The 24,669-nt window shown below is 53.5% G+C and overlaps 2 pseudogenes; both read right to left on the bottom strand.

Annotated features, from left to right (window-relative positions):
• Window positions 1-931: 931 nt before the first annotated feature.
• Window positions 932-5,588, bottom strand: LOC146829524 (28S ribosomal RNA; annotated as a pseudogene).
• A 15,818-nt stretch (window positions 5,589-21,406) lies between these two features.
• LOC146829523 (18S ribosomal RNA) lies at window positions 21,407-23,201 on the bottom strand (annotated as a pseudogene).
• Between the last annotated feature and the right edge of the window lie 1,468 nt (window positions 23,202-24,669).

Below are 24,669 nucleotides of genomic sequence, written 5' to 3'. Positions count from 1 at the left end.
GCCCTAGTGTACCTCCGTCCCCAGTGCCTGGACCCACAGCTGGCTTGCAGGATGGGGGGCTCCCGCACCCCGGGGCCTGCCGGATGGAGCTCAAGCCACGGGCCCGTCCCAGCTTCCGAACCCTAGCCACACCGGGGAGAGCCTCCCTGGGCCCCGATGTAGCCCTGTCCCTAGCGCCCAGACACTCGGATGGCTTGGAGGTTGGGGGGCTCCCGCACCCCGGAGCCCGCCAGACAAAGCTCAAGCCCCGGGCCCGGTCCCAGCTTCTGAACCCTAGCCAGGCTGGGGAAAGCCTCCCTGGGCCCCGGTTTACCCCCCCTGTCCCCAGCGCCCGGACCCTCAGCTGGAACCAAGGAGGGTTAAGCCCAGGCCACGTCCTCTCCCCACTGGCCTGCCCGTGGCGCCATCTGGTCACCCAGCTCGCAGGGCCATCTGGTTACCCGGCCTGCAGGGGCATCTGGTCGCCTGGCCTGCAGGGCCATCTGGTCGCCCGGCCCGAAGGGCCAACTGGTCGCCCAGCTCGCAGGGCCATCTGGTCGCGTAGCCAGATGAGCAGATGGCCGGGAACGACCCAGCGCCCAGATGGCCTGAGACAGCCAGACCCAGTCGCCCTTGCAGTCCCGGGAGGCTTCTTCCCCGAGGCTGCTCGCCCTCCCTGCTCGGCTTGTGTGGGAGCAGTGTGAAGGGGCCCGGCCGGCCCAGGCCATCTGGTCACCCTGCTGACCCGCAAGAGATGGTGGCCCCCATCCCTGCACCCTGGTGGGGCAGGGACGGGAGGGGGTGGTCCCCGTGGCCGGAGGGTACGTGGTGGAGGCAGCCTCCTGCAGGTCCACATCGCCCCCACCGCATCCCTCCCACTGACCCAGTGGCTGAGGGACCCATCCCTGGGTGTGGTGGAGGAGGGCGTCCGCGGGCACCCAAGCATGGAAAGACAAAAGCTTGGCTCATAGGATGACTTTCAATAGATTGCAGCGAGATAGCTGCTCTGCTACTTACGAAACCCTGACCCAGAATCAGGTCGTCTACGAATGATTTAGCCCCGGGTGCCCCACGAACATGCGGTGCACTAAGGGAGATGGAGGTGGCCCCCTTCCGTCCGCACTCCGGTCTTCAAGCGAGCGGCCCTACACACCACTCCCCGAGAGAGTCCAGCTATCCTAGGCCAACCGAGGCACCACGGCACTGTGGTATCGTGACAGTTTAGTGGGGATTCTGACTTAGAGGCGTTCAGTCATAATCCCAAAGATGGAAGCTTCGCCCCATTGGCTCCTTAGCCAAGCACATACACCAAATGTCTGAACCTGCGGTTCCTCTCGTACTGAGCAACAACACACTGTTGCAACAACACATCATCAGTAGGGTAAAACTAACCTGTCTCATGACGGTCTAAGCCCAGCTCACGTTCCCTATTAATGGGTGAACAATCCAACGCTTGGTGAATTCTGCTTCACAATGATAGGAAGAGCCGACATCGAAGGATCAAAAAGCGACGCCGCTATGAACCCTTGGCCGCCACAAGCCAGTTATCTCTGTGGTAACTTTTCTGACACCTCCTGCTTGAAACCCAAAAAGTCAGAAGGATTGTGAGGCCCCACTTTCACGGTCTGTATTCATACTGAAAATCGAGATCAAGCAAGCTTTTACCCTTCTGCTCTGCAGGAGGTTTCTGTCCTCCCTTAGCTCGCCTTAGGACACCTGCGTTATCGTTTGACAGGTGTACCGCACCGGTTAAACTCCCCACCTGCCACTGTCCCTGGAGCGGGTTGCGCCCTGTGGGTGCCAGGCGCTTGGAGACAGAAGCAAGAGCCCCATGGGGCTCGCTCCCAAGCCTTACTGGATAAGTGAAAAAACTATAAGAGTAGTGTTATTTCACCGGTGGCCCGAGGCCCTCCCACTTATCCTACACCTCTCATGTCTCTTCACAGTGTCAGACTAGAGTCAAGCTCAACAGGGGCTTCTTTCCCCGCCGATTCTGCCAAGCCTGTTCCCTTGGCTGTGGTTTCGCTAGATAGTAGGTAGGGACAGTGGGAATCTCACTCATCCATTCATGCGCATCACTAATTAGATGACGAGGCATTTGGCTATTTCTGTACCATCACGTGGTGGCTCATTCTAGGTTATTATGCTGCCCATCAAATCGGTTTTGCTTCCATCGATACAACATTTGTTTGCTCAGGAGTACAGCCACACTGAACGCTGTCCTCACTGGAACTGGGATCACGTATAGGCCAGAGATAGTACACCCTGCAGTACTATTCCAACAATTTAAAAGTGTCTACAAGCAGTCCTGAGAAATAAAGTATGATTAGCAGGACATCAATAATCAATGTGTGGTATGTAGTGATTATGTATATGTAATTATTTGAGACCTATTCTTCATTCAAGACATTTCAATAATTATGATATACATATTTGTATCTAAATTGTTATAGGCATACATCTATAAAAATACACATCTATAAATTGCACATCTAACTAGGAAAAGCGCATCTGCAAAAATTCTAGAAAGTTCACATCTATAAAATTCACATCTATACTAATTCTTGTGTCAACTATAAACTATTATGTAACTGTTTAACCACATTTAAATATTAAAGAATCAACATTTTAAAACAATATTTTATAAGGGTGGCACGTGTGCTGCAAGAAAGTGTACATCTTAGCATAAGCTTGATATTTAATTGCCCATGAATACTTGGCACATTTTAAGAGTGTCCATTAAAGTAGTCAGGCAAATATTTTTCTCGACTAGGAATGACATTTGCAGACCTAGATCAGTCAGAGAACATCATTACATTGAGGCCAAATACCACAGCATCCAACAATAAAGTCATGAAATATTACAGTGTTTTGTAAGAGCTTTGATTTGCTGTGACAGATCCTGATAGTATTTAACTTTACTCTTGAACGCTAATTCAAGGGAATTCTGTGAGTTTTCATAATGAATTGAAACATCAATCACTACAGCTGTACCATTTTTGGTAAATACTACATCTGTTTTTCATAGTTCACCTAGATAATTCTTAACATGAGGTTCCCTATATGCCATCCATCCACACCTTATTCATAGTTACTCCCGCCGTTTACCCGGGCTTCATTGAATTTCTTCACTTTGACATTCAGAGCACTGGGCAGAAATCACATCACGTCAACGCCCGCCTCGGGCTTCCGCGATGCTTTGTTTTAATTAAACTGTCAGGTTCCCCTGGTCCGCACCAGTTCTAAGTCAGCTGCTAGGTGCTGCTCGAGGCAGAACGCCGGCCCCGCTCCCCCGGGAAGTGGGCATGGGGAGAGGCGACCACCCCAGCTGGGACGATCCACAGGAAGGGCCCGGCTTGCGTCCAGAGACGTCCCCGTCCTGGAGGGCGGCGCCTCATCCAGCCGCGGCACGTGCCCAGCTCCGCTTCGCGCCCCAGCCCAACCGACCCAGCCCTTAGAGCCAATCCTTATACCGAAGTTACAGATCTGACTTGCTGACTTCCCTTACCTACATTGTTCCAACATGCCAGAGGCTGTTCACCTTGGAGACCTGCTGCAGATATGGGTACGTGTCGTCACGAGATTTACACCATCTCCCCCGGATTTTCAAGGACCAGCAAGAGCTAACCGGACACGCCGGAACCACAACACATTCCAAGGATCGGGCCCCTCTCTTGAGTCGGTCCCATTCCAGGGCGCCCTTCTCTTCATAAAGAAAAGAGAACTCTCCCCGAGGCTCACGCTGGCTTCTCCGGGATCGTTTGCGTTACCGCACTGGACACCGCGAGGGCGCCCATCTCCGCAACTCCGGGTTTAGGGATCTGAACCCGACTCCCTTTCGATCGGCCGAGGGCAACGGAGGCCATCCCCCGTTGCTTCCAAGCGGCACTCGCCCATCTCTTAGGCCCTCACCTTGGGCTTCCGTGCGCACCGCAGCGGTCCTCTTACTCATCGCGGCTTAGCCCCCGTGGTTCTCAGCGCCGGCCCGGTATAGTCCCGATGCTCCAGCTCCATCCATTTTCAGGGCTAGTTGATGCGGCAGGAGAGTTGTTACACACTCCTTAGCGGATTCTGACTTCCATGGCCACCGTCCTGCTGTCTATGTCAACCAACACCTTTTCTGGGGTCTGATGAGCGTCGGCATCAAGCGCCTTAACCCGGCGTACGGTTCATCCCGCAGCGCCAGTTCTGCTTACCAAAAGTGGCCCACTAGACACTCGCATTCCATGCCTGGCTCCACGCCAACGAGCCGGGCTTCTTACCCATTTAAAGTTTGAGAATAGGTTGAGATCGTTTCAGCCCCAAGACCTCTAATCATTTGCTTTACCAGATAAAACTGGGGGCACCGACTGCCAGCTATCCTGAGGGAAACTACGGAGGGAACCGGCTACTACATGGTTTGATTAGTCTTTCGCCCCTATACCCAGGTCGGACGACCGATTTGCACGTCTGAACTGCTACGGACCTCCACCAGAGTTTCCTCTGGCTTCACCCTGCCCAAGCATAGTTCACCATCTTTCGGGTTCTATCACGCACGCTCATGCTCCACCTCCCCGATGGAGTGGGTGAGACGGGCCAGTGGTGCGCCAGCTGCTGGAAGCGCGGCGGGATCCCACATCAGCCGGCGTGCACCTGCCTTCACCTTCATTGCGCCACAGGGTTTCGCTCTGCCCTCTGCCTCGCACGTGTTTTATACTCCGTGGTCCGTGTTTCAAGACGGGTCGGGTGGGTAACCGACACAGATTCCTGGTGCCTGGCGTTGGCCTCCCCACCTGGCAGCGCAACGCGGTCGGGCGCACTGAGCACAGTCCACCCCAGTCGACAGTCGTGCCAGGAGCAGGGGGCCCCGTCCCCCCTTCCCTGCCCTGGCACGCCCCAAGAGGCGGCCAGGAGTGGGTGCCAGGGGGAGGGCGCAGAGGCCGTCAAATCTCCCTCGGCCCGCAGACATGGCGAAGCTGCTGCCAGGGGGGCTGTAACACCCTCCGCCAGAGTGGAGGGCCACCCCGAAGCCTTCCCAGCCGACCCAGAGCCGGTCGCGGTGCACCGCCACGGAGGAAATGCGCCCTACAGGGACCGGGTAGGGCCCGGGCGCCGGTCCCGTGGGGGGGATCCGGAACTCCCGGGCCACCGACCTTCCCACCATGTTGAATCCTCCGGGCAGACTGCATGGACCCCACACGTTTACCTCTTGATGGTTTCACGCCCTCTTGAACTCTCTGTTCAAAGTTCTTTTCAACTTTCCCTTATGGTACTTGTTGGCTATCGGTCTCGTGCCCGTATTTAGCCTTAGATGGAGTTTACCACCCGCTTTGGGCTGCATTCCTAAGCAACCCGACTCCAAGAAGACCAGATCCCGGTGCACCGGAGGCCGCTAGCAGCCTAACACCATCCGCAGGGTGAGCCTCGATCAGAAGGACTTGGGTCCCTGAGCGACGCCGGGGAGTCAGTCTTCTGTACGCCACATTTCCGGCGCCTGCCGCCGGGCGGGGAATCGGCGCTGGGCTCTTCCCTCTTCACTCGCCGTTACTGGGGAAATCCTGGTTAGTTTCTTTTCCTCCACTTAGTAATATGCTTAAATTCAGTGGGTTGCCACGTCTGATCTGAGGTCGTAGTCGTAAAACGCCGAAGCGTAGGGGGAGCCCGGGGACACCAGCCACCCCTGCTCTCGCAGGAGGGCTGGCATCCGGCAGCGTGCCCTATTTTCCCCGGATCGGCAGGGCAGGGGTTCTACCCTCCCTGGGAAGCCGGCCATGGAGGAAGGTGCCCAAGGCACGTGCGCAAGGGCAGCCGGTGGGACACTACAGACAGCCACTCATGGCAAGCAGCCAGGCACCCCGGGATGGGCACGGGGTGTACCGGTCGCCAGCCCTCTCCCCGCCACGGCAGGGAGGAGAGGGTAGGCATGCCGGTGGCGTACCTCTGCAACAGGAGAGGCAGGAGGGAGGCAACGCCGTCCGTACGTCCACCGCCCGCAAGACGGCCCAGCGCCCCGTTCAAGGTTTGAGTTTGAGTTTGAGTTTAAAACATTTGTAGAGCGCACGTACACCTGGCGGTTTCATGGCGCTTTGAGGTACTGGGCCCGGGAAGATAAAGGGATCCGGGAGGAGAGGGAGAGTATGATGATTAAAGTGGGAAAGCGTTTGAGAAAAGGAAGGTTTTGAGCGCCTTTCGGAAATGAGAATATTGAGTGAAGGATCTGAAGTGGGCGGGGAGAGAGTTCCAAAAGGCAGGGGCAAGTGTGGAAAATTTCGTGCCCCCCACTTTTTGCGCCGAAAGCGGGGGACTGTCAGTAGATGTTGGGAGGATGAACGTAATTCCCTAACGGGGGCGTAGGCTTTGATTTCAGAGGAAATGAAAGCCGGAGCTGCGCCGACTCGAGCCTGAAAGATGATACAACCCATCTTGAACTGGACTCGCTCTTGAATAGGGAGCCAATGCAAGGACTTAAGAAGGGGCTTGGTATGGTGGAATTTGGCCAGATTGTAGACCAGGCGGGCGGCCTGGTTTTGGACCAGCTGTAAACGTCGCATACTGTAGGCAGGCATGCCACAATATAGAGCGTTGCCATAGTCTATGCGGATTACCGGATAGATTACCATCGCCAGGACAATAAGTTTAAGGGCAGAAAAAGAAAAAAAGCGTGAGACTTTACGGATGGTGCGAAGTGAGAAAAAGGAGGAGGACACCACAGAGCTAACCTGGGAGTGCAAGGTGAGTTGGTCGTTCAGCTTAATCTCAAGAGTTCTCACCGAGGAGGAAGGAAGTGGAGGCGAACCTAGGGAGGGGGGCCAAAAGAGAGAGGTCCAGGGACTGGAGCAACCACCAGTCAAAACCAGCTCGGTTTTGTCCGGATTTAATTTCAGGTGGTTGTAATTCATCCAGTCCCGGATAAAAATCATAACAGATTGAAACTTCACCTTAGACTCTGGGGATGGGGACAGGGTAAAAATAAGCTGAAGGTCATCCGCATAGTTGTAGACGGAGACCTCCATTTGCTGGAGGGCAAAAATCAAGGGAGCAATGTACAAGTTAAATAAGAGGGGGGAGAGGGAGGAGCCCTGGGGGACCCCGCATTGCACCTTCCGGAAGTCCGCTGAGAAGTCGCCCAAGCGTACTGCTTGGGTGCGGTCCCTCAGGAAGGAAGACAGCCAGACCAAGGCTGAACGTCCAATCCCTGCCGCTCCGACACGAGAGAGAAGGATGGAATAATCAACCGTGTCAAAAGCGGCGGAGAGGTCGAGGAGGACCAAGGCCTGGGGGTGGTTGGTGTCCATACCCTCTCTGAGGTTGTCAAGGACCGATAGCACCACGGACTCCGTGGAATGTGCGGGCGGAATCCAGCCTGGCGGGAGGCTAATATCCCGTTCTCCTCCACAAAGGTGCTGAGCGTTCTAGTGATGTGACGCTCCAGTACCTTCCCCAGAAAGGGTAATAATGAGATGGGACGGTAGTTTGCAAGAGCGGAAGGGTCGGCGCCCGGTTTTTTAAGGATAGGAACAATGATGGCCGTTTTTAAGTATTGAGTAACAATGCCCTGGGACAGTGAACTCTTGAGAAGATTGAGAGGGGGCTGCACACAAACAGAGAAGATGTGCCTAAGGATGTGGGCAGGGCAGGGGTCCAGGGGTGAGCCTGATTTGACCATAGGGAGGAGGGAGAGAAAAGCCTCCTCTGTCAAAAGAGGGAAGGAATAGAGGTGTGCCCCGACTGACGGACACTGGGGGTCAACAAAGGAAGGGGAGGGAGGAGGGATGTTTACTTTGATGTTTGAGATTTTGTCCAGGAAATAAGTGTTAAGAGAGTCGCATAGATCCTGGGAGGGAAAGGGTTTAAGGGTGGCTCTATCTGAATAGGCAAGATCGTGAACCACAGAGAAAATTTCTCCAGTCTGATTTTCGGCAGCCAGAATTTTTGAAGAGAAGTAGGCAGTCTTTGTAGCCAGAATAGATTTTTTGTATTGGGACAGGTGGGAGGTATACTGGGCTTTGAGATTAGGGCAATAGTCTCGCCTCCAGGCCCGCTCGGCATGGCGCACGGTGAGCTTAAGGGCTTTAAGTTCCTCATTGAACCAACGGTTCGCGTCGTTCGGACGTCTGGAGGACACCCGCCTGAGGGGGGCGACAGAGTCACAGCCTGACAAGAGCCAAGAGTTGATAGAGTCGGCTTGTGCGAGAGATGACAGGCCGTGTAGATCCGGACTGGATGCGAGGAGTGTGGCGGAGAGAGCGGCCACATCCAGCTGGCTCCAAGAGCGCGCCCAGATGTTTTTGGGGGGAGAGTGCTTAGTGACTGGGCTAAGGTGTAGAGAGAAGGATATCAAGAAGTGATCGGACCAGGTGCATGGGGAAATGGACCGAGCAGTTATGGGACAATTAAGAGACCAAATCTGATCGAGGATATGGCTCTTAGTGTGGGTAGGGGAGTGAACATGGGAGACGAAGTCAAGAGAGCAGAGAGTGTCCGAGAATTCTTTAGAGGTCGAACATTCTGCAGGGTCGGAAGGCCAAAAGTTGAAGTCTCCAAGAATCAAAATGGAAGAGTTGTTGACCGCAAGGGTGGCCACTATATCTTGGAAACCTGGGAGGAAGAGTTGAGAGGGTTGGGGGGGACGATACATAAGCACGCAAGTAAGTGGGACCCTGAAAGATGGTGAGCAGGCAACTAAAAAATCTGTCGATCCAATAGAGGAACAGGTTAAAGACTGAAAGGAGAGTTCTCTATGGGCGATCAGAGCGACGCCGCCTCCCGGTTTTCCGGGAGGTCGGTCAGTGCGCAAGGCGAAGTATGCGTCAGGAAGGGCAGCTAACAGACAAGGAAGGGAGTTGTCACAGAACCAAGTCTCTGTAAGAAATAAGAGATCTGGTTTGTGCAAGTCTAGTAAGACAAAGAGTTCGTGACAGTGCTTAACTGCTGACCTAGTAGTTTTTAGATAGTAGACGGATAGGGTGGTAGGCACAGTGGGGACAGGGGGGACGGGAGCTGGATCGGGGGGGAGGGGGGTAGGGAGGGTAGGGAAGGGAGAGGGCACGAGGCCATCAATCCCAATCTACCAATATGCAAAATCACAGAGTCGTCCAAAGGCCACGATCCTTGAAGGTTGTGGAGTTGCGCAGACGAGTAATGAGCAAACTGGGCATGGTGGAGAGCCCCTAGGCCCGGTCGGCCGCGGACGGGCGCAGATGGGCTTACCTTTGGCGCACCTTCGGCGCGCAGACGGCGCGCCCGCTGCGCTCGTCCGCTGCGCGTCCGGAAGATGCACATACTTTATGAGTGAATGGGGCGGAGGTGGGGTGGCGTGGCCTCTGAGAAAGGGGCGTAGCCTCCAGGATCGCCGGAATGGCGGCAAGAAGTGCTTGCAGCTGAGGCAGGTAAGGGTTTGCCAAAAACGCTCGAGTACATACAAGTGAGGTTAAAAACAGAATGAAAACAACACGTCTCGCTCCCGGCTTCCGCCTCAAGAGCACAGTACAACAATGAGAAGCGCTAGTAGTCAGCGTCTATATGTGGGCTCGGCGGGGGCGTGGCCTCTGAGAAAGGGGCGTGGCCTCCGGGATCGCCGGAATGGCAGCAAGAAGTGCTTGCAGCTAAGGCAGGTAAGGGTTTGCCAAAAAGGCTCGAGTGCATACAAGTGAGGTTAAAAACAGAATGAAAACAGCACGTCTCGCTCCCGGCTTCCGCCTCAAGAGCACAGTACAACAATGAGAAGCGCTAGTAGTCAGCATCTATATGTGGGCTCGGCGGGAGCGTGGCCTCTGAGAAAGGGGCGTGGCCTCCGGGATCGCCGGAATGGCGGCAAGAAGTGCTTGCAGCTGAGGCAGGTAAGGGTTTGCCAAAAACGCTCGAGTGCATACATGTGAGGTTTCCCCTCTAGGAGTCAGACTGCACTGTTGGGAGAATAAAAGCGTTACCAGGTGTGTGGCCTGGGAGTCCACCCCACCCACCTACAGGCAATGGGGGGCTCCCGGAGCGATGGGAGCAGGCAGCCCCACCACCGGCAGTCCCTCCCAGAGTAACTGGGGGGACTATGCGAGTCTTCAAAACCCTCGGCCCGGTCGCACGGGACCGGGGTAAACCAGGTACCTGGCAACGAGGGAGGGTCGCCCCACCTGCACGCCAGCCATCCGTAACCGGGTGGCCCCGTGCCGGCGGCCTGGCGAGTAGCCCACCCCACGCTTGCCCGGGTCGGAGCCACCGGAAGGGAAGAGACAGGTGGCTCCCCATTCAACACGCCTCCCACCGAGAGGAGCCGGGGTCCCCTTGCAGGCCCCCAGCGCCTTCTTTCCAGGCCGCCCTGCCGCACGAGAAGGGCCGCTCTGCAGTCACCCAAAGCCTGGTCGGGCCTGGGGGGCAGGGCCTTTCAAGGGTGGGTGGTACCAGCCTGGGGAGGCACTGCCATTCTGTTTCCCCTCACCATGTGGGTCGTGCCGGGTGAGCGTAGGTTCTGTCTTGGGAGGGCCTACCACTGTGCCCCTCCCAGAGAGGATCAGGAATGGGGGCCACACCCTGACCCTCACGGATCGGTCGGGTCCTTCATGGTGGAAGAGGACCGCCGAAGGCCTGGTCCACACCCAAGAGCCCCATGCGGCCATGGACCGCTCCACCGGCCGGGGTGCACAAGGGAAGGGCCGGGCCCTGTGCCCACGTTGTGCGTGTTGGAGGCAGCCGAGGGCTTCAGGCTGGCACCATCTGTCGCTCGGGCCGCTCCTCCGTTAATGATCCTTCCGCAGGTTCACCTACAGAAACCTTGTTTTTTTACGACTTTTACTTCTTCTAGATGTGAGAAGTTGGCCTGATGTATGATGTCACTAGTTATAGTGTACACCTTATATCAGTCCAAATACCCTTATGGTGATTGGTTGTAAAGTCAACCTTATAGACCAGCTATCCTAGTGGTAGCATGGACAAGAGCAGTCTTAGGCTAAACTCTGAATGGCATGTGAAGCCAGCTGTGATACCATATATAATCCCTTGAATACCAAATGAAAGGACACCACAACAGATATATATATATAAAATAAAGTGTATTTATTCTAAGCAAACCCTCAGCACTCTTTATGAGTTTAGAGGTAAGTACAACACAGTCTTATTAATGCATACAGTAAGTCACACAGGTAAGTAATACAGTTAGGCCCTAGGGGCCACGCAAACCATATACTAAATAAGTGGTATAAGAACCACTGTCACGGAAATAGAATAGGCCTAGGCCTAGGGAATCGCTGGGGCTACACTACACTAGCGTTAGTTAGGGAGTGGGAGGCCCACGGGATTCGTGTGCAGAGTGGAAACACTCACGCGTAATGCGTAAAAGTCAATAGCAATGTTACAGTTTAGAAATAGATAGATTTAGGACACTTCCGGAGTAGCTAGGAAGTTGAGACTTGAAAACTAGACACTAGGATAGTCACTATCCTGATGAGCACCGGAGTACCCAAGTTACCTAGCCCACAGGCTGCGGGTGCATAGGGGTGAAGATGCGTCGTTTTCGTCGTCGACTCCTATGGATGCCTGAAGAAAGATGCTGACAGGCAGTCAGGGGAGAGTGTCCGGTGGATCCCAAGCCTGGGATCAAGAAGAGAAGAAACCTGCAAGCAGAGGGGACAGAGTCAAGGTCACTAGCCAGTGACCACGTGGAACCAGGAAGGAACCAGGCGATGTCGTGAAGAGTTGCAGGTGAAGGTGAAGCTTGTCGCTGCAGCCAGGAGGACCAGGAAGCGTCGAGGACGACCAGGACCAGGAGGCGAGCTGTCCCACGAAGGCTCTTGCTGTCGGCGGCGTCGAAGTTGGACTAGGACTCACCAAGCCTTGGCAAGCGGAACCCACGAAGAACAAGGGACTTGCTTCTGGTGCAGACCAGGAAGGTCTGGGGTGCTTCTTCTTTGCAGAGAAGCGGGAGCCAGTCTGGAGGAGCCAAACCAGCGCAGAAGATTTTAGGGAGCGTCGTCACAAAGGCCACTAGCCAGCGGGCAAGCAACCGGACAGACGCGGCAAGCAGGAAAATGCTGAAGGGCCCCACGCAGGACTCGTGGAGTGTGGGGGGCTGGTCTTCGGTGCAGATGGTGCTTGGGGTTGGGGCTTCTCAATCCCCGGTGCACAACTTCGAGGGTACCTCAGAAGCTGCGCTGTAAGTTACTAGCCACTTTTCCCAGGTAGCCGGTCCCACGTCGCTCGTCGCCTCCACGGATCTCAGCTCTGCTGCAGATGTGGATGAGGGTCGGAGAAGTCTGGAAATCAAGGCTCTGGTCGGGCTCTGCAGTCGGTTCCTCGTAGAACGGTCGCAAAGCAAAGGGGTAGTCTCTTGATGGTGCCTGTTTGCACAGGGTAGCCACTCCTTGGCTACAAGGGAGATTCTTCAGTCTTCTTCTTTCGTCGAATGTCGAAGGTCCAGAGTTTCTGTTCAGTTTTGCAGGTTCAGGATAATCTAAAGTCTTGAGGCCCAACTCCCACTCTTATACTAATCTGGGGGGCTGGGATACCTGCTAGGTCACGCCTTATGGGTGGGACCTGGGAGGGGGTGGTTACACCCACTTCCCTTTGTCCAGTTTCGCGCCAGAGCTGGGGCTGGAGTGCCCCAGCGCCGGTTTGAACTGGACTATGCAAGGAACACCTTGTGTGCCCCAGGCATGTCTCATTCCTTTCAGCCCACCCTGCCCCAATACACTAAAGGCTGTCTGGGGAGGTGCTAGCACCTCCCCAAGCAGGAAACCTATTGTCCAGGCCTCCCTGGCTGGGATCCCTCCCAGCAGCAGGAGGTCAGACTTGTGTCGTGGCAGCAGCATCCATTTTGTGATGCTGAGGCTTTGGTCAGAGGCTAACAGTTGAAGTATGATTTTAACATGTCTTTCCCTCTAGAAGGGGGGAATAATATTCTCATGTCCAGAAATGGCATGGGGGTATTATTCCCGAGTGTTAGACACCTTACACGACATGCTTTGATAAAGCCAAACCATAGTTACCATAACCGTCTAAGATTATAAGGCACTTTAAGAGTATATGGTAGGCTATATCATAGAACAGCTATAAGGACATGGTTCCGAAAGCTGCAGACAGGCTCAGCTCATGCTAGAGCACCATCTCACATGTTACCAAGCACTCTGCCTCCAGGATTGTCAAGGCCTGCCATAGGAGTGACTGATAGGTACACATGTGTCTATATGTAAGTTAGGTATAGGAATACTACACCTAAGCAAGGGGTGATTACACGACCTTGCCCCAGCTGAGTGATCAGCCAGTTGTGTCAAAATGGAAGGCCAGGCCAGGGGTGGCACAATACATGCTGCAGCCCCTGGTAGGCCTAGGGTACACCTATGCCCTGGGTACCTAGGGTACACTGTACAGGGGCCAATAAGGTGATCCTATCCAAATGGGTTATGCACCTAAAGTACATAGTAGTAATTTAGAGAGAGAACAGCAGGGCTGTGGGTCTGATTAGCAGGCCCACAGCCACATCTAAGTCGTAAACCAGTAAAGCAAAAGCAAAAAGTGGGGGTGAACATAGAAAGCAGACCCTACTCTCCTACACAACCCCCCCCCAAACTTAGGGACATTAAACTAACCTTGACCAGTTGAGTCTTCATGTTCTAAGTGGAAATATCTGGAGAGTCCATCTGCATTGGCATGGTCAGTCCCAGGTCTATGTTCCACTGTGAAGTCCATCCCCTGTAGGGAAATGGACCACCTAAGAAGTTTGGGATTTTCACCCTTCATCTGATTTAGCCACAAGAGGGGCTTATGGTCTGTCTGAATCTTGAAGTGAGTGCCAAACAAGTATGGCCTCAGCTTCTTCAGGGCCCAAACCACAGCAAAGGCCTCCCTCTCAATAGCTGACCAACGTTTCTCTCTAGGGGTCAGCCTTCTACTTATAAAAGCAATGGGCTGGTCTTGACCATCTACATTCAGTTGTGAAAGAACAGCTCCCACACCTAACTCAGAAGCATCTGTCTGGACAATGAACTCTTTGGAGTAGTCTGGACTTTTCAGAATAGGTGCACTGCACATGGCCTGCTTCAGGTCATCAAATGCTTTTTGACAGCTTGCTGTCCACTGAACTTTCTTTGGCATCTTCTTGGAGGTCAAGTCATTAAGTGGTGTCACTATGGACCCATAGTTCTTAACAAACTTTCTGTAGTACCCAGACAGGCCCAAGAAAGCTCTGACCTGAGTCTGGGTAGTTGGAGGAGCCCAGTCCTTTATGGTCTGGATCTTGCTCTCCAGTGGTTGAACCTGACCCCCACCAACTAGGTGGCCCAGGTATACAACCTTGCTCTGCCCTATCTGGCACTTAGTGGCCTTGATAGTGAGGCCTGCCTTTTGCAGGGCCTCTAAAACATTCCTCAGGTGGACCAGGTGATCCTCCCAGGTGGAGCTAAAGACAGCAATATCATCAAGATAAGCTGCACAATAATCATCCAACCCAGTAAGGACTTGATTCACCAGCCTTTGGAAAGTGGCAGGTGCATTCTTCAAACCAAAGGGCATTACCACAAATTGATAATGTCCTCCTGGGGTCGAGAAAGCAGTTTTGGCCTTTGCACTCTCAGCTAGTCTGATTTGCCAGTAGCCTGCTGTTAGGTCAAATGTGCTCAAAAACTTAGCAGCTGCCAGTCTGTCAATGAGCTCATCTGCCCTAGGTATTGGGTGGGCATCTGTCCTAGTGACAGCATTGAGACCTCTGTAATCCACGCAAAACCTCATCTCTCTCTTACCATCTTGGGTGTGAGGTTTTGGCACAAGGACTACAGGACTAGCCCAAGGGCTCTCTGAAGGTTCAATGACTCCCAGCTCCAACATCTTTTGTACCTCAACTTTTATGCAGTCCCTGACATGGTCAGGTTGCCTGTAGATTTTACTCTTCACAGGCAGACTGTCACCAGTGTCCACCTCATGGGTGCACCAGTTTGTCTGACTTGGGGTCAGAGAGAACATATGTCTGTAGGCCTGCAGAACTTGTCTGCAGTCCTGTTGCTGATGGACAGTGAGGCTGTCAGAAAAGACCACACCATCAACTGAGCCATCATCAGGGTTCTGAGTCAACAGGTCTGGGAGAGGGTCACTCTCTTCCTCCTGCCCCTCATCTGTAGCCATGAGTAGCCCCATGTCTGCCCTGTCAACATATGCCTTCAATCTGTTGACATGAAGCACCCTGTGGGGGCTTCTGGGAGTCCCAAGGTCCACCAAGTAGGTGACTTCTCCCTTTTTCTCAACAATAGTGTGGGGTCCAGACCATTTGTCTTGGAGTGCTGCTGGGGCCACTGGCTCCAACACCCACACTTTCTGTCCTGGCTGGTAAACAGTCAGTACAGCCTTTTGGTCATGCCAAGCTTTTTGGAGTTCTTGGCTTGCCTCAAGGTTTTTAGAAGCCTTCTTCATATACTCTGCCATCCTGGAGCGGAGACCAAGTACATAATCCACTATGTCTAGTTTGGGTTGTCTGAGAGGTCTCTCCCATCCTTCCTTCACCAAACACAGGGGTCCTCTTACAGGATGCCCAAACAAAAGCTCAAAAGGGCTGTAGCCAACCCCCTTTTGTGGGACCTCTCTGTAAGCAAACAGAAGGCAGGGTAAAAGGATGTCCCATCTTCGCCTAAGCTTGTCTGGTAATCCTTTTATCATTCCCTTTAGGGTCTTGTTGAATCTCTCAACAAGCCCATTGCACTGTGGGTGATAGGGTGTGGTGAACTTATAGTTAACACCACACTCCTTCCACATTGCAGTCAAGTATCCTGACATAAAGTTGGCACCTCTGTCAGAAATGACCTCCTTTGGAAAGCCCACTCTGGAGAATACTCCAAGCAGGGCCCTTGCCACAACAGGAGCTGTTGTGGTCCTCAGGGGAATTGCTTCTGGGTACCTGGTGGCATGGTCCACTATCACCAGTATGAATCTGTGCCCAGATGCTGTTTGTGGGTCCATTGGTCCTACAATATCTATGCCCACTCTTTCAAAGGGGACCCCCACCACAGGTAGTGGTATGAGGGGGGCCTTTGTGGTGCCACCTGATTTGCCACTGGCTTGGCAGGTGACACAGGAGCGACAAAACTCCTTAGTATCTTCTGACATATGGGGCCAGTGAAAGTGAGGGACAAGCCTGTCCCAAGTCTTGTTCTGGCCTAAATGTCCTGCAAGGGGAATATCATGGGCCAAGGTTAGAAGGAAGCCTCTGAACTTCAGTGGTATGACCAACCTCCTGGATGCACCAGGCTTGGGGTCTCTAGCCTCTGAGTACAGTAGCCCTTCATCCCAATACACTCTATGGGTACCTTGAGCATTCCCTGCAGCCTCAGCAGCAGCCAGCTGTCTGAGGGGTTCAAGAGAGGGGCAGTCTAATTGAGCCTGCCTCAGATCTGCCCTGGAAGGTCCCCCTGTCCCAAGAAACTCAACCTGATCAGGTTCAAGTTCTTCTAGGACAGTTCCTTCAGGGCTCTCAGAACCATCCTCCTGGGAGGGCTGATCCACCACCTGAGGCAGGGGGGAAGGCACAGCCTTAACCCTACTGCTCTTTCTCTTGGATTGTGACTGGTCCATAGTTTCAGGATCCAGCACTTGTTCAGTGTTGCACTTTTTGGCCTGTGACCTGGTCACAGCAAGGACATGTGCATCTATCCCCAGCATTTCTGCATGGGTCCTATACTCCACTTCAGACCAAACTGAAGTTTCAAGATCATTGCCCAGTAAACACTCTACAGGAAGGTCTGAACTAACAACAACTTTCTTGAGGCCAGTTACCCCTCCCCAGGAGAAGTTAACAATAGCCACACTATGGGAGGTAGTGGCATTGCTAGCGTTGGTCACTAGGTAATTCTCACCTAGTATGATCTGTCCAGGGTCCACAAAAGCAGGTGTCACCATTGTGACACTAGCCCCAGTGTCCCTGTAGGCCTGAGCCATTCTTTGGTTGATAAAAGGTGTCTGTCTGTACTTGCCCAGGTTACTGGGGCCTACAGTAGAGGACAAAGCTAAGTCCCCATCACAGATCAGGACAGCCTGAGTAGGCACTCTGACTAGGCCAGAATCCTCCTCAGTTCCCAGGGTTAACCCTACTACACCCTTTTGCTGGGAACCACCACTTACAGCTGAACTAGGGGGTACAGTTGCCTTAGGGGCAATGGTGGCTGGGGGCTTATCCTTTTTGGTGCACTCACTAAACCAATGTGAGGTAGACTTACAATAGTTGCACCATGGTTTCTTTTGGCCTTCTTTCTTCTTATCCTTTTTGGAACCACCCTCCCCCTGAGCCTTTTGGGGGCCTGGTGAAGACTTCTGGTCTTTTTGTTTCTGCTCATTACCCTTCTGGTCTGCCTTTTTCTGATCACCGCCCTGGTTCTGGTTTTTCTGCTTAACTCTAGTCCTGACCCATCTATCTGCCTTCTTTCCCAATTCTTGGGGTGAAGTCAGATCAGAATCAATCAGGTGTTGATGCAATAGCTGGTTTTGACAGTTGTTAAGTATTTGTTCTCTCATGATCAAATTATACAATCCTGTATAGTCCTTAACCTTACTTCCCAATAGCCAGCCTTCCAGAGCCTTAGTGGCACAATCTACAAAGTCAGTCCAGTCCTGAGTCTGTGTCTTCTGGGTATCCCTGAACAACAACCTGTATTGTTCAGTGGTTAGGCCAAACCCATCAATCAGAGCACTCTTCAGGACAGTGTAATTATCTGCATCCTCATCACTAACTGTGAGGAGCTTGTCTCTTCCTTTCTCAGAGAAGGAGAGCCACAAGATAGCTGCCCACTGACTTTGGGGTACCTGCTGTACTTTGCAAGCTCTCTCCAAAGCAGTTATCCATTTGTGGATGTCATCCCCACACTTGTAGGGAGGGACAATCTTGCTCAGGTTTCTATTATCATAGTGCCTGTCTCTATCTCTAGGAATGTTGCTGCCACCAGTGGGTTCTAACCCACTTAACTTTTGTTCTCTAGCCAGAGCAAGCTTCTCTTTGGCAAGGGCAAGTTCTTCCCTCTGAATCCTCAGATTAGCCTCCCTCATTCTGGCTGCATGCTCCTTTCTCTCAGGTGAAGTCATTCCCCTGTGAGAGGAAGCATTAGAGGTGTTAGAGACATGGGAGTGGATGGATTCCCTCGAAGGGGATCTGTCCCTCCTGCTTCTCTGTGAATGTCTACTTGTGGGTCTGTATGGGGGGACCCCATGCAAACTCCCATGTAAACTTAAGTTAGCCTGGCTAAGTCTCCTTACTTGGCTCTGGCTGTCTACCTCCCCATCTGAAGGCCCATCTGACTCCTCTGTGGTGGGTAGACCCTCCTCTGCGCCTAGGGCACCTTCCTGTGATGCCCTCTGAGCATCATACTCCTCTAGGAGTTGTCTTAACTGAAGGAGGGTAGGGTTTGCACCCTGTTTTATTCCTCTGGAGGTACACAATTGTCTCATCTCCTGGAATGTTAAGGTATCATACCTAGAGGGGGTCTTCTGCAGACCTGCCCCTCCTGAGAGAGCATCTACTTGATCTCCTCCCAGAGGCATGATCTAGTGAGGGTGTGGTGTGTGCACCTACCTACACTAGTTGTATCTACTAAACCTTTCTAGTAGTTGTAGTCAGGGTGTGTTATTCCCTTCAACCTACAACTACAAAGTCCAGTAGGACTTAAGTATAATAATCTATGTTATATGTACCTAGACAATATCTGTGTGATCTTTCAGTTTAGTATCTCAAGATTACAATGGTATTACAACAGCAAGCTCAGATCCCAACCGCTGCTCACCAATGTGAGAAGTTGGCCTGATGTATGATGTCACTAGTTATAGTGTACACCTTATATCAGTCCAAATACCCTTATGGTGATTGGTTGTAAAGTCAACCTTATAGACCAGCTATCCTAGTGGTAGCATGGACAAGAGCAGTCTTAGGCTAAACTCTGAATGGCATGTGAAGCCAGCTGTGATACCATATATAATCCCTTGAATACCAAATGAAAGGACACCACAACAGATATATATATATAAAATAAAGTGTATTTATTCTAAGCAAACCCTCAGCACTCTTTATGAGTTTAGAGGTAAGTACAACACAGTCTTATTAATGCATACAGTAAGTCACACAGGTAAGTAATACAGTTAGGCCCTAGGGGCCACGCAAACCATATACTAAATAAGTGGTATAAGAACCACTGTCACGGAAATAGAATAGGCCTAGGCCTAGGGAATCGCTGGGGCTACACTACACTAGCGTTAGTTAGGGAGTGGGAGGCCCACGGGATTCGTGTGCAGAGTGGAAACACTCACGCGTAATGCGTAAAAGTCAATAGCAATGTTACAGTTTAGAAATAGATAGATTTAGGACACTTCCGGAGTAGCTAGGAAGTTGAGACTTGAAAACTAGACACTAGGATAGTCACTATCCTGATGAGCACCGGAGTACCCAAGTTACCTAGCCCACAGGCTGCGGGTGCATAGGGGTGAAGATGCGTCGTTTTCGTCGTCGACTCCTATGGATGCCTGAAGAAAGATGCTGACAGGCAGTCAGGGGAGAGTGTCCGGTGGATCCCAAGCCTGGGATCAAGAAGAGAAGAAACCTGCAAGCAGAGGGGACAGAGTCAAGGTCACTAGCCAGTGACCACGTGGAACCAGGAAGGAACCAGGCGATGTCGTGAAGAGTTGCAGGTGAAGGTGAAGCTTGTCGCTGCAGCCAGGAGGACCAGGAAGCGTCGAGGACGACCAGGACCAGGAGGCGAGCTGTCCCACGAAGGCTCTTGCTGTCGGCGGCGTCGAAGTTGGACTAGGACTCACCAAGCCTTGGCAAGCGGAACCCACGAAGAACAAGGGACTTGCTTCTGGTGCAGACCAGGAAGGTCTGGGGTGCTTCTTCTTTGCAGAGAAGCGGGAGCCAGTCTGGAGGAGCCAAACCAGCGCAGAAGATTTTAGGGAGCGTCGTCACAAAGGCCACTAGCCAGCGGGCAAGCAACCGGACAGACGCGGCAAGCAGGAAAATGCTGAAGGGCCCCACGCAGGACTCGTGGAGTGTGGGGGGCTGGTCTTCGGTGCAGATGGTGCTTGGGGTTGGGGCTTCTCAATCCCCGGTGCACAACTTCGAGGGTACCTCAGAAGCTGCGCTGTAAGTTACTAGCCACTTTTCCCAGGTAGCCGGTCCCACGTCGCTCGTCGCCTCCACGGATCTCAGCTCTGCTGCAGATGTGGATGAGGGTCGGAGAAGTCTGGAAATCAAGGCTCTGGTCGGGCTCTGCAGTCGGTTCCTCGTAGAACGGTCGCAAAGCAAAGGGGTAGTCTCTTGATGGTGCCTGTTTGCACAGGGTAGCCACTCCTTGGCTACAAGGGAGATTCTTCAGTCTTCTTCTTTCGTCGAATGTCGAAGGTCCAGAGTTTCTGTTCAGTTTTGCAGGTTCAGGATAATCTAAAGTCTTGAGGCCCAACTCCCACTCTTATACTAATCTGGGGGGCTGGGATACCTGCTAGGTCACGCCTTATGGGTGGGACCTGGGAGGGGGTGGTTACACCCACTTCCCTTTGTCCAGTTTCGCGCCAGAGCTGGGGCTGGAGTGCCCCAGCGCCGGTTTGAACTGGACTATGCAAGGAACACCTTGTGTGCCCCAGGCATGTCTCATTCCTTTCAGCCCACCCTGCCCCAATACACTAAAGGCTGTCTGGGGAGGTGCTAGCACCTCCCCAAGCAGGAAACCTATTGTCCAGGCCTCCCTGGCTGGGATCCCTCCCAGCAGCAGGAGGTCAGACTTGTGTCGTGGCAGCAGCATCCATTTTGTGATGCTGAGGCTTTGGTCAGAGGCTAACAGTTGAAGTATGATTTTAACATGTCTTTCCCTCTAGAAGGGGGGAATAATATTCTCATGTCCAGAAATGGCATGGGGGTATTATTCCCGAGTGTTAGACACCTTACACGACATGCTTTGATAAAGCCAAACCATAGTTACCATAACCGTCTAAGATTATAAGGCACTTTAAGAGTATATGGTAGGCTATATCATAGAACAGCTATAAGGACATGGTTCCGAAAGCTGCAGACAGGCTCAGCTCATGCTAGAGCACCATCTCACATGTTACCAAGCACTCTGCCTCCAGGATTGTCAAGGCCTGCCATAGGAGTGACTGATAGGTACACATGTGTCTATATGTAAGTTAGGTATAGGAATACTACACCTAAGCAAGGGGTGATTACACGACCTTGCCCCAGCTGAGTGATCAGCCAGTTGTGTCAAAATGGAAGGCCAGGCCAGGGGTGGCACAATACATGCTGCAGCCCCTGGTAGGCCTAGGGTACACCTATGCCCTGGGTACCTAGGGTACACTGTACAGGGGCCAATAAGGTGATCCTATCCAAATGGGTTATGCACCTAAAGTACATAGTAGTAATTTAGAGAGAGAACAGCAGGGCTGTGGGTCTGATTAGCAGGCCCACAGCCACATCTAAGTCGTAAACCAGTAAAGCAAAAGCAAAAAGTGGGGGTGAACATAGAAAGCAGACCCTACTCTCCTACACTAGATATTGAGGATTGATTGTCTTCTTGGTGCTCCGCCAGGGCCATTGCCGACCCCGGCGGGGCTGATCCAAGGACCTCAATAAACCATCCAATTGTTAGGAGCGACGGACGGTGGGCACAAAGGGCAGGGACTTAATCAACGCGAGCTTATGACCTGCACTTACTGGGAATTCCTCGTTCATGGGAAATAATTACAATCCCCAATCCCTATCACAAACGGGGTTCAGCGGGTTACCCGCACCTGTCGGTGAAGGGTAGACACACGCTGATCCGTTCAGTGTAGCGCGCGTGCAGCCCCGGACGTCTAAGGGCATCATAGACCTGTTATTGCTCGATCTCCTGTGGCTAAACACCACTTGTCCCTCTAAGAAGTTGGACGCAGACCGCTGGGGGTCGTGTAACTAGTTAGCATGCAGGAGTCTCGTTTGTTATCGGAATTAACCAGACAAATCGCTCCACCAAACAAGAACGGCCATGCACCACCACCCACAGAATCGAGAAAGAGCTACCAATCTGTCAATCCTTTCTGTGTCCAGGCGAGGTTTCCTGTGTTGAGTCAAATTAAGCCACAGGCTCAACTCCTGGTGGTGCCCTTCCGTCAATTCCTTTAAGATTCAGCTTTGAAACCATACTCCCCCCAGAACCCAGAGACTTTGGTTTCCCAGAAGCTGCTCGGCGGTTCATGGGAATAACGCCGCTGGATCGCTAGTCGTCATCGTTTATGGTCGGAACTACGACAGTATATGATCGTCTTCAAACCTCTGACTTTCGTTCTTGATTAATGAAAACAATCTTGGCAAATGCTTTTGCTTTGGTTCGTCTTGCGCCGGTCTAAAGAATTTCACCTCTAACGGCACAATATGAATGGCCCCGGCCGTCCCTCTTAATCATGGCCCCATTTCCAAACACCAACAAATTAGAACCGGAGTCCTATTCCATTATTCCTAGCTGAAGTATTCAGGCGACTGGCCTGCTTTGAACACTCACATTTTTTCAAAGTAAACGCTTTGGACCCCCAGGATACTCAGTCAAGAGCATCAAGGGGGAACCGAGAGACAGGGGCTGGGACAGGCGGTAGCTCGCCTCACGGCGGACCGCTAGCTCGATCCCAAGATCCAACTACGAGCTTTTTAACTGCAGCAACTTTAATATACGCTATCGGAGTGGGAATTACCGTGGCTGCTGCCACCAGACTTGCCCTCCAATGCATCCTTGTTAAAGGATTTAAAGTATACTCATTCCAATTACAGGGCCTCGAAAAAGTCCTGTATTGTTATTTTTCATCACTACCTAGCCGAGTCGGGAGTGGGTAATTTGCCCGCATGCTGCCTTTCTTGGATGTGGTAGCCGTTTCTCAGGCTCCCTCTCCGGAATCGAACCCTGATTCCACGTCACCCGTGGTCACCATGGTAGGCACAGAAAGTACCATCGAAAGTTGATAGGGCAGACATCCGGATGTATCGTCGCCGTCAAGGGGACATGCGATCGGCCCAAGGTTATCTAGAGTCACCAAAGCAGCTGGGCGAGCCCAGATTTGTCTTGGTCTGATAAATGCACACATCCCGGGAGGTCAGCGCTCATCGGCATGTATTAGCTCTAGAATTACCACAGTTATCCAAGTAACAGGTGGAGCGATCAAAGGAACCATAACTGATTTAATGAGCCATTTGCAGTTTCACTGTACCAGCCATGTGTACTTACACATGCATGGCTTAATCTTTGAGACAAGCATATGCTACTGGCAGGATCAACCAGGTAGCCGCACCTGCTGACAGGGTGGGTTCGGGAGCCGCGTGCCTGTCTTCCCGACCGGCAACCTCCGCACACCCCTCCCTCTCGGGAGCCTACTGGAGAAGGAGTCCGCCCGCCTGGGCGGGAGGGCTCACTGGAGGGGTGGCCGCACGGGCACCAGCGGGCCCAGCCGTCTCCCCGGAAGGGAGAGGCAGGCCGAGGTGCAGCCTGAGTGAGACGCAGAGGTGCTGAAGCCTGCCGGCTGCGGCACCCCTCGAATGGTCATTCTGAGCTGCTGCGGAAATGCGCTGGGTGGAGAGGGGTGAAGGTGTGGTGCACGGGGCTTACGGACTAATGGGGGACACAAGCTGCCGGGGCCGCTTGGTCTTCGCTGTGCTGGGTAGGCTGAAGGGCCTCCCACCAGACGGCAGGCCCTCGGGTCGGACTGTCCATGCAGGGAGGAAGCTCTTTGCTTGAAACAACAGCCTAGGCTGGCCAAGCAGTCCATCCCTAAACGGACCGAGAGTGCCCAAACGATCGTAGTACGGCCGGGGTCTCCCCTGGCAGGCCACCCTGCACAGCGGGATGCCGGTTTTGTGTCCCTGCCTACACCCAGGGCGAGCAGGCTCGGAGGAAAGGCCCATCGGGAAAGAGCTGCAAGGCAGGCACAGACCCGGGCCCCTGGGGACCCCGGCGGGCGAGCCATAGTCCTGCCTTCCCCTGTTTCAGAATTACCAGACCTCACGGAGGTCTGACTGACCCTCTCCCTAGTAACCCGGAGGAAAATTACCCCCCTTTCTTGTAATCCGTGCGCACAGAGTGACAGAGGGGACGCAAGGCGCAAACGTGCCCGACCTCCTAGAGCCCTTGCTGGGATCGGGGAGGCAAATGAGCCCTCATTGGGACTTCCTGGGATGCCCGGCCACCTGGCCACCCCATTGGAAAGCATTGCGCGTGACCAGATGGCCGAGGGGATAGGTGCGACCAGATGGCCGCGGGGAAAGGGTGGCCATCTGGTCGCTATGTGCCCTAATGAAAAGGGTGAGCAGGTGCCGAGGCATGTGGGGGGCTGGATGCCCCAGCTGGGCCTCAGCCATGGGGCTGCGAGGAGGGAGCCAGCGGGCCCTCCAACCTGGGGTCCGCGGACACCTTGACAAGCAGGGAAGGTCTTCACGGGACCAACGGATCCCCGTCCTGGGCCCTTGGCATAGCCGCAGGCCTGGGGATGGGACCCAGGGCTGGAGCACCCGACCCGGGGCCCAACAGGCCCCTGGACCCAGCCGGGGCTCCCGGGCTCAGAGGCGCCGGGCACCCTGTCATGCGGCAGGCCCGAGGACGGAGCCCGGGGTAGGGAGGCCCGGATGGAGCTCCTGAACCCAGCCAAGCGAGGGGGGCAAGCTGAGCACGACGGAATCCCATCTCTGGCCTTTGGCATAGCGGCAGGCCGGGGGACGGGGCCCAACGATGGAGCACCCGACCCATGGGCCGGCGGGCC

This window comes from Triturus cristatus, chromosome 5_2, assembly GCF_964204655.1.
Source record: "Triturus cristatus chromosome 5_2, aTriCri1.1, whole genome shotgun sequence".
Taxonomy (NCBI): domain Eukaryota; kingdom Metazoa; phylum Chordata; class Amphibia; order Caudata; family Salamandridae; genus Triturus; species Triturus cristatus.
Note: the sequence above shows the minus strand (reverse complement) of the source record. Positions and strands in the feature narration are given on the sequence as shown.